A 13,259-nucleotide genomic window follows, 5' to 3' on the forward strand; every position below is an offset into this window, starting at 1 on the left:
CTTCACGATCTGATAATAAATCTGCCAGGCTATTTAGCCAGGCTATTCCCAAGCGTATGTATAGAAAGTTGTTGGGAAAGATACTTAGTTCTAGATAATCCAAATTTTTAACAAGACACTTTCAATTCAAATCAAGATAATTGAGGTTTTAGTATCTGGGGGAGGGGTTCCTGTATTTTTCTAAACACCATTTAGTGTTTAAAGAATATATCAAAGCCCAACCTCTCCCCTCCCTGGGCTGCTGGCATTTGTAAGTCAGTGGACCTCAACATTCCTTCAATCAGCAGGCCCTTGAAACAAAGCACAAGAGCAAGGTTTTAATGAGAGAGATAACCCTTCTCATCCAAAGGGGTAAAAACAACATCTGTTAAAAACCCAAGTAAACTGCAGTAATGGGTTCAGCCATAGGCCCAGAGGACTTCAGAGACAGCCTTTGCTTATCAAAATAAAAACCACAATAGAACAATTGTTTCACTCCAACGCTCTGTGTTCTAAACTCTCTCCAGATTAATTAGCATGGAGTTTCGCCAAGCTCATTAAAAGAAAAACTCCGGACTCCTAAGGATGACTGGTGTTTACTGTCCTCCCAAACTGGCCAGTGAGAACCTGGGGGAGCCACAGACTTCTGGGCTTTCTGTACTGATAACATTTCTAGGATTTATTTTTAAATTGCATGTTAAAAATTAGACTACAAGAATCTTTTCATATTTACTTTTTTTAAGTGAAAAAAACTGGTCCTTATTTATTTTCCTTGTATACCTCCAACCCTGTTACATTTTATAGCTGCCGAACAATAGACCACAGGCTCCTGGAATCTGTGACCACTCAGATGAGTTATTAGATAACCCTGATGACTTTGTCAAGTCGTCCAGAGCATGTGGACACTCAGGCCAAACTTCTTTTTTCCTGAAACAGGCTTTCTCCACCCACCCAAATCCCCTAATTCTCCTGGGCCTGCCAAGGGCCTGGCCTTCCAGTCTCTGCAGCAAAGGGTGAAGTTTTACAGGAGGAAGGCCCAGCAGATTAAAGGCCTCTGTTCAACAAATATTTGCTCGCCCACTCCAGGCGGACTAACAGTTTGCTACATGCTGCATGCCCAGAGTGACACTTAGAGACTTTAGGAAGCTTGTTAAGCTGGTGACTAAGAATCAGACGCCTAATGTCAAGGTAAATAATTAAGTCCCAATCCACAGAACCTTATGGAAAACCAAACGACTTTACCAAACTCCCAATTTCACACGAAAACCAACACAAGTCCCATGAAATAGAATCTGCATATGATTTCCAAAAAAGCCTGTATGCATTCTTGCTTTGCTGGGTGGTCTTAAAATTCTAAAATGAACTGACATTCCCAAAGTTTTACCTGTACAGCCCATGACCCTCAGTTTACACCATGCAGACTGCCTTTTTTTGCCAGAGCATTTCTGGCTGCCTGAATCCTACCCGTCAGGCCCCTTCCCCCAAATCTCTGTATTTTGCAACCCTAGCCCTCAATCTCTGGGATGTCTATTCCTTGTAAATCTGAAAAGACAAAAGGCTGGAGAAGGAAAACAAGTTGTGGGAGAAACATCACATTAAACTGTCAGGACAGGAAACCCTGGGAGTTGTGGTCTGCACTGCCCCACCCCTCTCCCCAAGACTAAGACCAAGCTACTGGATTTGGGGAGGGAATGAGGACACGTGAGGCGGGTGGAGTGGGTGCGGGGGTGGTACAGTGGGTGTGGGTGTGGGGAGGTGATGTGCCCAAGCTAATTCCACCAAGGCCTCTACTCCTGAAGCGCGTGGATGACCAAACACCAGGACATGCCCAGGTAGTGCTGGCCTGAAGTTCTCATTTTTATTTTTTTCTTCAGTAGTGAAATCACAGCTTCTTTACAAACGCCCAGAAGAATCCCAGGCGCTCCGCTTCTTGATAGGAAGCGAGAGGGGCCCGTTTAGCTGCTAGTGCTGGGCCCCACTGTGGCCAGGGCATCGAGGTAAACCCTGGCGTTATGGGGGTGAACGGACCCCGACTGGAGATGGGGTCCACGGAGGGTGGACCGCTCAGAGGGTGCCCGCGGAGATCTGAGCGCAGAGACCCTGGGTGGGCGGGCTCCAGATCCCATAAATGAGCTGATTAAGGGGATTTACAGCACTCCTAGGCAGGGCTCCTGCCCTTCTCCCACCCCACGCGCAGCCCGGAGCCGCACTCGCTGGGAGGCAGCCGCGATTAGCGCCCTAATCCCCAGCGCAGACCGCGCAGAGACCGGAGCGGGAGCAGGAGCGGGAGCGGGGCCGCCACAGGAGCCCCCACCGTCCGGGGCAGTCCAGACTGCCCGGGCAGCGTGGGAACTGGGACCTCGGGGACCCAGCGCAGCGGCTGTCAGCTCCGGGGTGAGGTCCGCGAGGTCGGGGCGCGAGGGCGCGAGGGCGCGGGAGGGGTTGGACACAGGCTGGGGAGGGCGACTTCGAGAGGGAAGTGAATGACCCCGGCCCCCCAGGCCTTCCGCGCGCCGAGGGGCGACGCGAGCGCTAACGCCAGCCGCGGCCCGCAGTGCCCGCCCCGGGACCCCCGCGCCCAGAGCAGGGCACCTGAGGGGAGGGGACACCCCTCCCGGGCTGGCAGGCGCCCTCCACCCCGAGGCTGCGGGGCCAGGCACCGTGCAGGGGGCCCAGGCGGGGCTGCGACTGGGTGTGCGGACACCCCCCACCGCCGGGGTGGCTGGGACCGGAGCGACGTCCCAGCTTGAGAAGTTGGGGGGAGTGCGGGAGGCTGTGGGTGAGGCCAGCGAAGCGCCGTGGGAGCGGCCCTAATGGACGGTGGGAGCCAGGAGGGTTAGACGCTGGGACTTACCGAGCGGCTCCCTCATGCCGCCTCGCGCCGCCGCCGCCGCTCCGGCCGGCCGGGGACCAGCGCGACCCGCCCCGCCTGCAGCCGCCGAGGCCGAGCATGCCCGGAGCACCGCCGTCCGCCCCGCCCACCGCCCGGGCCCGCCCCGCCCACCGTCCGGGTCCGCCCCGCCCACCGCCCGGGGCTGCCTCCTTGGCGCTGAGGGCGGTATCCAGGCCAGGATCTTCCTAGGCTTTCGGGGGTCTGCCCGCGTGGGTCCCGCGGAAGGCACAAGTAGGCTGACCACCCTTCCCTCTTTTCTTGTCACTTGGGTTTGGGCCACGTCAACCCTGTGGAAATGTCCAAAGACACACACACTCTCACAGATACACACAAAGCAAACATATTCATATACACTCACAGTTACACACAAACACACAAAGATGTATGCAAACACACTCATATACACCCACACACAGATGCACACAAACACACTCACAGGAAACAGGCACACACACAGATACAGGACACACAGATGCACACAAACACACAGTCACAGACAAGTGCACACAGACACACTCATATACAGTCAGACGCAGGTGCACACAAAAACACCCATACACAGTCACACACAGATGCAGCCAAACACACTGGCACATATACATACATACACAGGAACACAGTACAGCTATACACACACACACACAAACGCACCCACATAACACATTGATATTATGAAGAGAAGGAAACAGTGATGGTGACAACAGCTTGAGATATACTTCTTAAAAAAAAAAAGTCTTCGAGTCAACTAATGCGCTGGAAGCCACCTTCAGATCAGCTGGCCCATCCTCTCCTGTGGCAGAGGAGGAAACCGATGCCAGGAGTAGGATTTGCCTACAGGGCAGGGGTAGGAGGGGAGATAGGAGGGCAGTGGGAGAGTTCAGACCAGAATGAACGTTTCCTGACACCAAACCCACTCCATGTTTCTGTTACAGCGGGAAGGGGCAGAAAGATTAGACTGCTGCCTGGGTGTGCTCAGGGCAAACGTTTTCATAATTTTGGAAGGCAGACAGAAGACAAAAAATGTGAAATATTGCTGATGCATTGGGGAGAGACAGGGAATATTAGTTAAGTCCACCTAGACAAAACATGGATGGCACAGCGGACTGGTGACCTTGCCAAATGAGTTTTCAGAAAACTACTTAGCCACATCATGATTTTAGGACCGTATTTGCTGTCAAAACACCAATAACTAACGTTTTTTGCTCTATCACCATGTCTCAGCCCTTCCTATGCATTATTTCTTTTAATCCTCATCACAGTTTGATGATGTGGGCACCACTTTACAGATGAGGAACAGGCTCAGGGAAGGGCACAGATGGCAAGCTGCAGAATCTAGCCCAAGACCCTTGCTCTGAACCACCAGAGCAAGGTCGTTTCTTTGTTCTCTTGAATTGTATGTTCCTCATGGTTAGTAGCAACATATAATCTAACAGAGCATAAAAGCTAAACACACTATTGCTGGAAAATAACGAACAATGTAATTGAGTGTTGTATTGTGCATTATCAGGAGTGCATGGGAGGAAACCAGATGGCGGTGATGGGAGCAGGCAGCGTGATCAGGGACTCGAGAGCCAGGTAGCTCGGGTCCTGGGCTTGGCTTCTCTACTACTTTCTAGATGTGATACTTTACTTCTGTTAGCCTCACTTTCCTCTCTAACAAAGTGGGGTAATGATGGTTTGCATCTCATAGGAGAGTCATGATAATTCAATGAGATGATGCCTTCTTATCACTTAGTTCAGGTACATGTAACAGTGAAGAAAATGGTGGCCAGGCATGGTGGCTCACGCCTGTAATCCCAGCACTTTGGGAGGCCAAGGCAGGCAGATCACCTGAGGTCAGGAGTTCGAGACCAGCCTGGGTAAGATGGTGAAACCCCATCTCTACCAAAAATACAGAATTAGTCGGGAGTGGTGGCAGGTGCCTGTAATCCCAGCTACTAGGGGTGCTGAGGCAGGAGAATCACATGAACCCGGGAGGTGGAGGTTGCAGTGAGCCAGGATTGTGCCACTGCACTCCAGCCTGGGCAATAGAGTGAGATTGTCTCAAGAAAAAAAAAGGAAAGAAAGAGAGAGAGAGAGAGAGAGAGAGAAAGAAAGAGAAAGAAAGAAAGAGAAAGAAAGAAAGAAAGAGAGAAAATGGTAGCTACTACCATTAGCACTTGCACTGCTATTGCTATTTGGGTTGGAGCCACCAGGGAAGACTTTGAAGGACAAGTGGGCTGTGGCTAGGGGGAGACACAAAGGCTGGGGAAATAGGATTCAACAAAATTTAAAAGATAAAAAAGGAAATGCAGAAGTTTTTTTTTTCTTTTTTTTTTTCTGGGAAGTCACAGTTATTAACAGCAGTGATATTCTTGTCAAAAAAGCATCATTCAATGATGGATTGCTTCTGTGACTTATAGAATTCCTGTTTCTCCTCAATTTGCCAACTCAATGAAATAACTTTGTGCTGGGGTGGAGCACCTCTATGTGCCCAGCATGGTGCAGACACCTAGGGAGCCAAGTATTCCTGCTAGAACATTTATCAGCCAGTGAATTGATATTAGGATGTGTTTTCCCATAGAACAATGTCATATTGTTGGGTTTCTGGGTCAACCCCATGGAAGTTTTATAATGTACCTAAGTGCTGCAGAGTTGCAAAAAAAACAGAAGAGTTGCAGTAAATCAGAAAACAACGCTGATTCAATGCTAGGAGCTAAGCTAAACCAAACCAAATCAAGTTTAATAAGAAATTGTATTTTAGCAGAAAGGCTGGCAAAGGCAGATTCGATTAGGGGAATGTAATGGGATTGAAATACTGGAGATTCTAGAGAAGATGACTTCACAATTTCAAGATGCTTGTGGTTTCTTGACCCTGTTCTTTATCCTAACATCCTCATTTCAAAATGTTTGGCTTCCGTCTTTCCTCAGTACTGATGTATCCCTAGCCCTGCTCTAATGTTTTCCTGGCATGACTAAAACCATTTCAAATGAAGAAGTAGAATGAAAAGATGGGAAGAGAAGATGGTAGTGAGGCTGGGGATGTGGGGACAGGGGCAAGCAGAAAGGTGGAAAATTTTTCTAAAGATCTGGGAATAGAATTAACAAACAGGAAAGAGAGTGTATTCGTCTGTTCCCATGCTGCTAATAAATACATACCCAAGACTGGGTAATTTATTAAGGAAAGAGGTTTAATGGACTCTCAGTTTCACATGGCTAGGGAGGCATCACAATCATGGTGGGAGCATCACAGTCATGGTGGAAGGCAAAGGAGAAGCAAACACACGTCTTACATGGCAGCAGGCAAGAGGGCATGTGCAGGAGAACTCCCCTTTATAAAACCATCAGATCTCATGAGACTTATTCACTATCACGAGAACAGCATGGGAAAAACCTGCCCCCATGATTCAATTACCTCCCACTGGGTCGCTCCCACAACACATAAGGACTATTACAACCCAAGGTGAGATTTGGGTGGGGACACAGAGCCAAACCATATCAGAGAGTAAGGTTGAAAAGATGCATAAGTATGAACAGGTGATTAATTATAAATGTAGGAAGATAATAAAGATAAAAGGTAGTGAGGAAAATCCACTGGACCAGTTTCCACACCATTCGCCAGTACATGGACAAGGGATGGTGGGCAAGACGTGAGAGAAACCAGCGTAACCTCCTGCCCGTTATCCCTACCCACTCCCACTTTCCTGCAATTTGGGTCTCTTGCTTCCGTCTACTTGATCTTGGGAGATATAAACACAGGAAAAAAATACCTATCGCTTATGTGATGTAAAATATAAACTATGATTGAAAACAGCATTTAACATGAAACTGTTAGAAGTCTGGCACAGTCCTGGGAGAATGTGCCAAGAGCCAGCCCCGGATGCCCAATGTCCCCGCCTTTCTTGAGTCCTGGAGAAGGGATTTCACAGACTCAGGAAGGAACTTGGATTATTGAGTCATTGGGCAGATGTGCAGTAACCAGAGAAATAATGCTTAACAGCCTGCTTAAAGAAAGAAAAAAAGTAAAAGCCAAGATCTTGTTTCTCTAACTTACTGCCTGTTCAAGGACCTAGAGTAACCCTCCTCCCTCCCTGCTTTAGGGCCCTTCTCTGTAGACTATAAGGTTTCCTTTAACTGATTTAGATATTGATTTTGTTTTTCTTAGTCTGTAAAGACACTACCAGTTCTCATTTTTAAAAAGATTAATGCTCTTTTTTAAAAAAAAATTAATTTGTTGTCTTCATTGACATATAATAATTGTACCTATTTATGGGGTACACTGTGATGTTTTGATACTTGTATACATTGTGTAATAGTTAAATCAGGGTGTTTAGCATATCCATCTGCTATAGTTTGAATATTTGTTTCCTCCAAAACTCATGTTGAAACTTAATCCCCAATGTGGCAGTGTCGAGAGATGGGATCTTTTTTTTTTTTTTTCAAGACAGAGTCTTGCTCTGTCGCCCAGCCTGGAGTGCAGTGTCGCCGTCTCGGCTCACTGCAACCTCTGTGCCCAGGGTTCAAGCAATTCTCCTGCCTCAGCCTCCTGAACAGCTGGGATTACAGACAAGCGCCATCGCGCCCAGAGACGTTTTGCATTTTTAGTAGAGATGGGTTTTCACCATGTTGGCCAGGCTGGTCTCAAACTCCTGACCTCGTGATCTGCCTGCCTCAGCCTCCCTGAAGTGCTGGGATTACAGGCATGAGCCACTGCACCTGGCCCAAGAAATGGAATCTTTAAGAGATCATTGGATCATGAAGGTTCTGCCTTGGATTAATCTATTCATCTATTCATAGATTAATTAATCTATTCATGGATTAATAGATTAATGGGTTAATGAATTAATGGGTTATCATGGCGGGGAACTGGTGGCTTTATAAGAAGAAGAAGAGAGACATGAGCTAGCACGTGAGCACGCTCAGCCCCTCACCATGTGATGCCCTATAGGTTAGGTTGACTCTGCAGAGCCCCCAACTGCAAGAAAGCTCTTACCTGAGGCAGCCCCTTGACCTTGGACTTCTCAGCTGTAAGAAATAAATTTCTGTAACTGCAAGAAATTTCTTTTCTCTATAAATGACCCACCTGCAGGTATTCTGTTATAAGCAATGGAAGGACTAATATACCATCACCTTATACATTTACCATTTCTTTGTGTTGAGAACATTCAAAATCCTCTCTTCTAGCAATTTTGAAATATACAATACACTTCTTAGCTGCAGTTACCCTTCTGTGTGATAGAACACCAGAACTTATTCCTCCTAAATGAAACTTTGTACCCATTGACCAAAAAAACCCCACATTCTCTTCTGGAGTGCAGTGGCACAATTTCGGCTCACTGCAACCTCCACCTCTCGGGTTCAAGCAGTTCTCCTGCCTCGGCCTCCTGAATAGCTGGAATTATAGGCACGCACCACTGCGCCTGGATAATTTTTGTATTTTTAGTAGAGACGGGGTTTCACCATATTGGTCAGGCTGGTCTCGAACTCCTGACCTCGTGATCCACCCACCTCATCCTCCCAAGGTGCTGAGATCACAGGCGTGAGCCACCGTGCCCAGCCAAAGCCCCACATTCTCAATAAAACCTTGAGGTCTCTTTTGTTGGCTTGTTTTAGAAAGTCGGGCAATGGTGGTTACATGGAAACTGTCAAGGATCTCGTGAGGATAGAGAGTAGATTGGTGGGTACCAGAGGCCGAGAAGGATTTGGATAAAGAGAAACTGATTAATGGGTACAAATACACACTTAGAAGAATTAAGACCTGGCATTTGATACATCAGTAGGTATCTATGTTAACATTAAGCAATTGTTCATTTCAAAATAGCTGGAAGAGAATACTTTGAATGTCCTTAGCTTAAAGAAAAGATAAATATTTAAAGTGATGGATGTTCCTATTACCCTGATTTGATTATATGAATTTATCAGATTATGACATGGATCCTGAAAATATCTACATCTAATATGTATTAAATAAATAAATAAAAAGATGTCACATTGAAAAAAATCTAGAAAGGATTTTATGTCAACAAATGCTAATAAAACTTGTTTGTAGTTATTGCTATGCTTTATATTAATTCACAGACTATACTGCATATATATATATTTTTTTTTTTTGACATGAGCTCTCACTCTGTCATTGAGGCTGGAGGGCAGTGGTATAATCACAGCTCACTGCAGCCTTGACCTCCTGGGCTCAAGCCATCTTCCTCCCTCAGCCTCCTAAGTAACTGGGACTATAGACACACACCACCATGCCCAGCTAATTTTTGTATCTTCTGTAGAGACGGGCTCTCCCTGTGTTGCCCAGTCTGGTCTTGAACTCCTGGGCTTAAGCAAAGTTACCACCTTGGCCTCCCAAAGTAGTGGGATTAGAGGCATGAGCTACCATGCCCAGCCCTGCATAATTATTTGTAACCAAGAACTAGAAATCTGTTTCTCAAAGTCTGCTCCATGGACCACCTACACCAGGACCAACTGGGGGAGGGAGAGTTGACTAAAGGCCAAATTCCTGGACCTCATCAAACCGATGCAATCAGAATTTCTAAGTTCTACCATTGAGATCCTGGAATGTGTACTTTAAGGAAATGCCCAGGTGATTCTCACATACAGTACGGTGTGCGAAGCAGGGATGGAGCACAATAAATAGAAATAATGTGTGTCAAGAGAGGAATGGATTGATTGACACATAGTATACAATGCAAAGACAGCAGCCATCGACATCATTGTATGATGATGGGGAGTCACATAACAACGTCCTTCACAAATCAAGTGCATTAGATGTTTGCTGTTGGCTTAGAAGATTTGACACTAACTGAAACAAAACCTACAATGCCGGGGACCAAGAAGAGAGTGACAGTTTTTCAATCCTATACCTCCACTGTGAGGAGATTGAATCTGCATAGTTACTGCATGAGAAAAATCATTTCTAATTGATTGCTCTCCTCATGTCAGCTTGTTCTCACATAAAGCCACATATTAATGGAAAACAACTTCTCTGTCATGCTCACCATAGCAAAGAGCTGCTATTTACTAGTGGTAGACAGACATTCCAACCTTCCCCCTGCCTGCAGTTTATAAAATTTTTTGTCAAATTCATAAGGAAACCCCTCAAGTGGGCCTTGATTTATGTCCGTCCATGTACAAAAGTGTAGCACTTATTAGCAGGGTTTTATGGTTTTGAAGCACAGTCATGCATCACTTAATGATGAGAATACGTTCTGAGAATTGTGTTGTTAGGTGATTTCATTGTGCCCTCCAAGGAATGGCAGTGGCTGTCAGGGATCCCGCTGGTACCGGGGGGATGCCAATGTGACTTCAAGTAGACAGGGGTGTGGCCAGCACCGGAGTGGTCCAGACGTGGGCACCCCCTGGGCTGCCTCTCCCACCATTCCATACCTGCTAATCAAGAATGAATCAAAATTAACCCAAGCATTTTTAAACCCCATATGACTTTTTGTTTTTAAAATGGGAAATAGGCCGGGCTCCGTGGCTCACACCTGTAATTGCAGCACTTTGAGAGACTGAGGCAGGCAGATCACTTGTGGTCAGGAGTCCGAGACCAGCCTGGCCAACATGGTGAAATCCCTTCTCTACTAAAAAATATATGCTTGTAGTCCCAGCTACTCGGGAGGTTGAGGCACAAGAATCACTTGAACCCAGGGGGCAGAGGTTGCAGTGAGCCAAGATGGCATCACTGCACTCTAGCCTGGGCAATGGAGTGAGACCCCGTTTCCAAAACACTAAAAAATAAAAATTAATAGCCAGGTATAGTGGTACATGCCTATAGTTCCGGTTACTCAGGAGGCTGAGGTGGGAGGATTGCTTAGGCCTAAGAGTTCAAGGCTGCAGTGAGCCATGATCATCCCACCGCACTCCAACCTGGGCAAAACAGCAAGACTCTGTCTCAAAAAAAAAAAAAAAAGAACTATGCAAATAACTATGAACTACATTAATTGTGAAAAGAATGCTTCCATTTGGGGAGAGAATGGTGTATCAGGCTTTTATTAAGTCAGTAATGTCTAGCAATACAAAAATGACATCAAGGTGGGAGGGAGAGATGAGAACTACTTTTTTTTTTTTTTGAGACAAGGTCTTGCTCTGTTGCCCAGGCTGGAGTGCAGTGACACAATCTTGGCTTACTGCAACCTCCACCTCCCAGGATCACACAATCCTCCTGCCTCAGCCTCCCTAGTAGCTGGGTTTACAGGCGTGTGCCACCACACCCAGCTAATTTTTTGTATTTTTAGTAAGACAGGGCTTCACCATATTGGCCAGGCTGGTCTCAAACTCCTGACCTCAGGTGATCCTCCCAATTTGGCCTCCCAGAGTGCTGGGATTACAGACCTGAGCCACCGCAACTGGCTGAGAACTACCTTTGTTTTAATGTTTCTTATGTACCAGGCACTAGGCTAGGCCTTGACTTACATCCTTCCATGTACAAAAGGGTAGCACTTATTAGCAGGGTTGTATGGTTTTGAAGTACAGTCATGCACACTTAATGATGAGAATACATTCTGAGAATTGTGGTGGTAGGTGATTTTATTGTTGTGCAAACATCCTAGAGTACACTTACACAAACCTAGGTGGTGTAGCCTACTACATACCTAGGCTACATGCTATAGCCTATTGATCCTAGGCTGCAAACCATGCAGCAAGTGACTCTACTCAATACTGCAGGCAATTGTAACACAGTGTTATTTGTGTACCTAAACATAGAAAAGGTACAGTAAAAATACAATATTTTAATCTTATGAGACCACCACCGTAGATGTGGTCCATGGTTGGCTGAAGTATTATGCAGTGCATGATGGTGGTTCTTCTAGTTAAGTGTAAAAGAGGATGTATGGCTGGGCACGATGGCTCAGGCCTGTAATCCTAGCACTTTGGGAGGCCGAGGCAGGTGGATCACTTGAGGTCAGGAGTTCGAGACCAGCCTGGCCAATATGGCAAAACCCCATCTCTACTAAAAATACAAAACATTAGCCGGGCATGGTGGCGGGTGTCTATAATCCCAGCTACTTGGGAGACTGAGGCAGGAGAATCTCTTGAAACCAGGAAGCGGAGGTTGCAGTGAGCCAAGACTGTGCCACTTCACTCCAGCCTGGGCGAAAGAGCAAAACTCTGTCTCAAAAATAAAAGGATGTAAATCTCCCATGAAATAAAACTTTCCATTTCATTAGTCACCTGCCTCCCTCAAACTCCCATTACACATTGAAGCTGCTGGTGCAGTACTGCATTTATCAGGGTATATCTTGGATTTGCTTACATGATTCTTGATTCAGCTACTGGATTCCAAATACCTGTTGGAAGACATTGTTCATCCCTGCCCTAACTGTGTTTTCTTAGTTTAGACTTAGTTTGTTTATTTGGCCTTCATTAATCACAGGACCAAACTAACAGCCAAGGTTACTCACACCTCCCCTGTGATCCAGAGCCTGCTCTCTCAACCACCTCCTTATCTGACTCTTTCACGCAAGCCAGTATTTTCCCAGCCCTGAATCAACCCAGGGCCAGGTCCCAGACAACTAGGGATAACAGTGTCCCAAAGCCACTGGAATTATTCCAACCGGCCATTTCTAGGCTCTTTCCCTTGTCTCTCCTTGCCTTTCCTGTGAAAATCCCAGTAATGGCTGTGGCCAAGGACTTCTGACTCCTTTCTGCCTCCTGACCAGCACTGGTGCTTACCCCAGGCTTTGCATGGCCTGAGATGCCTCTTGTTTATAGGTCAACTGTGAGTAACTTTAATCTTTGCTTTCAATAGCATTGGCCTCTCAGATGTCACTTAGTCACCTTTATAAACTACGACCCAGGCACAAATCAACTTCTCCGTTGACCACAGCCTAGCACCATACCTTTGGACAGGTAGATGAAACATGTCTGTTGAATAGAATTTTTGAATACCTCTGAAGTGGAATGGTCCCTTCAGCTCACATTGTGGAAATCCTGAGTGGGGACTCCACCATAGGAGTGAGGGCCAAAGCATTAGCTGAGAACTGGGGGTGACCAAAGGAATGAGGCAAAATGACCAGAACAGCCAGGCGCAGTGGCTCATACGTGTAATCCCAACACTTTGGGAGGATGAGGCAGGAGGATTGCTTGAGCCCAGGAGTTCGAGACCAGTCTGGGCAACATAGCAAAACCCCCATCTCTACAGAAAATTTACAAAAAAAAAAAAAAAAAATTAGCCACTGTTAATTCTGAGGCAGGAGAATGGCTTCAACCCGGGAGTCAGAGGTTGCCATGAGCTGAGATCACACCACTGCACTCCAGCCTGGGCGATAGAGTGAGACTCTGTCTCAAATAAACAACAACTAGAAAAACCCCCCAAAAACACTGTATTAATTCTTTAATATATAAAATCCACCACAACCCCATATTTAGACGTGCCTATAGGCATGGTGGCATGCACCTG

The 13,259-nt window shown here is 46.5% G+C and overlaps 1 protein-coding gene across 5 annotated transcripts in view; it reads right to left on the bottom strand.

Moving 5' to 3' along the window:
* JCAD (junctional cadherin 5 associated) overlaps positions 1–13,259 on the bottom strand; it is a 103,063-nt gene that overhangs the window by 43,825 nt on the left and 45,979 nt on the right. For 3 of the 5 annotated variants that reach the window (XM_005564897.4, XM_065520469.1, XM_065520470.1), the window contains exon 1: positions 2,834–2,935. The exons of the other annotated variants lie outside the window; for them this stretch is intronic. The gene's annotated coding sequence lies outside the window, so the exon portion shown is untranslated. Of the gene's footprint in view, positions 1–2,833; positions 2,936–13,259 lie in introns of those variants that run through there. 5 annotated transcript variants of the gene reach the window in all.

Source organism: Macaca fascicularis, chromosome 9, assembly GCF_037993035.2.
Source record: "Macaca fascicularis isolate 582-1 chromosome 9, T2T-MFA8v1.1".
Lineage (NCBI taxonomy): Eukaryota > Metazoa > Chordata > Mammalia > Primates > Cercopithecidae > Macaca > Macaca fascicularis.